The sequence below is a fragment of the Octopus bimaculoides genome, chromosome 30 (assembly GCF_001194135.2).
Source record: "Octopus bimaculoides isolate UCB-OBI-ISO-001 chromosome 30, ASM119413v2, whole genome shotgun sequence".
In the NCBI taxonomy this organism is placed as follows: Eukaryota; Metazoa; Mollusca; class Cephalopoda; order Octopoda; family Octopodidae; genus Octopus; species Octopus bimaculoides.
The window spans coordinates 6,302,026-6,303,921 of record NC_069010.1 but is presented as its reverse complement, the minus strand read 5'-3'; the positions used below and the strand labels follow the sequence as shown (position 1 = coordinate 6,303,921).

At 32.6% G+C, this 1,896-nt stretch overlaps 1 protein-coding gene across 1 annotated transcript in view; it reads right to left on the bottom strand.

Annotated features, from left to right (window-relative positions):
- LOC106871818 (CD109 antigen) overlaps positions 1-1,896 on the bottom strand; it is a 28,311-nt gene that overhangs the window by 7,015 nt on the left and 19,400 nt on the right. The window lies entirely within an intron of this gene.

Genomic DNA, 1,896 nt, shown 5'->3' with positions numbered 1-1,896 from the left:
TTTATCGTTTAACTTTTCCTTGTTTCAGTCACTGGACTGCAGCCATGCTGGGCCTCCACTTTGAAGGGTAACAGTTTAGTCAAATGAAGTAACCCTAGCCCTTAAGTCTGTTAATCTTATTCTATTAGTCATTTTTTGCCAATGGGACATTAACCGGGACATGAACAAACCAACACCAGTTGTCAGACTGGAGTGGGACAGACACAGACACATACACATCAGTCATTTTAACGCCCAGTTTTCCATTAACCGGGACATGAACAAACCAACACCAGTTGTCAGACTGGAGTGGGACAGACACAGACACATACCCATCAGTCATTTTAACGCCCAGTTTTCCAACCTTGCATGGGTTTGGACAGAATTTGTTGAGGCAGATTTTCGATGGTTGGATGTTATTCCTGTTTCCAATTGAGGTAATATTACTGCATGACCAGACATGTTTTCACAGAAGATTGGAAATGAAGGACGCTGCTTGCATGACAGTGACACTTGTTTACAAGTACCATGCAATGTTAACAACAGTAGTATTATTCCCTTCAGGGGACTGTCACATTAAGTTGACAGCATACAACTACTTCATTGTATCACTACTGCATAAATCTCTTTGAGAGATTTAGAAATGTATTATTTCAGTCTTGGTTTGTTCATATCCCCATAACTTAGCAGTTCTGCAAAGGTGATTGATAGAACAAGTACAAGGTTCAAAGAACTGGGGGTCTAACAATTCAACTAAATATAACCCCCCCACCTCAATATGCTCCAATATGGCTGCAGTCAAATGAGTGAAACGAGTGAAAGAAAACAGATATTTATACATAAAAAGATATATATAGCTCTGTATAAACTGAAGTATATACAGATATAAACTAACCTGTGTGGAAGAGAAACCTCCCTGGCTGTTTCGCTGACTGACAAGGTAGTTTTGAATGGGAATACTTTCTCCCACTTTGTGTTTGTAACTGTAAGCCAACAATACATATGCTGCTATTTCTACAGACGCCGAACCACCAATCCTTGATGATGAAGACACCCAATACATCTTGTCACCTGGAAAGTAAATATCACACATGCACATGAAAAATTGAATATTAATTTGATTAATATCAATTTAAAACCAGTGGCGGCCTAGCAAATTGAAAAAATCTGAAGATTCAGAAAAATTATATTACATATATATATAAGAGGGATGACCACTAAGTGGACATCCATTATGCTAGAAGAAGACCACCTATGGTCTGACAAGAAGAGATTGTTCTCAAGAAAATTCAGCAAACGCCAGAACATAAGCGAGCAGACAAATGAAAAGATACAAAATATATTTCACTTAATATTTCAACAAAGGATAAAAAAATGAACTTTCCAAATTATAGGAGGATTAATTTTACAATTTCTTTAAAGGACAGTATACACTTTAATATTTTTAATATTTTTTAATATTTTAATTAATATTACATATACCATTCGTTCTTAATACATAGATTATAAATCCATTCATCTCTGAAGAGCGGAATTATTGATAGTATGCTGATCTTTTGATTACATTGTGGTTAGAATAACATCCGCGAAACGATCGTCAGATGTTTAATTTATTTTTTAATTTTAGACTTTTTAAAATTTTAGACTTTATAATATTCATGCTCAATTACGCAAAAAATTTTATATGCATTTATATTCACATGTATCTTTATCTACATTCATATTTTTATATATATTTATATTTATATTTCGTATATCTTAAATTTTTTAATTTATATTACCACGTCATATTGGATATATATCTTTCGAAACTTAAATATTAAATATTGATTTCCTGCTATATTATTGATAATTTTATGAATTTATTAATAATATAAAAACACACATATATATATATATATGTATGTGTGTATATAT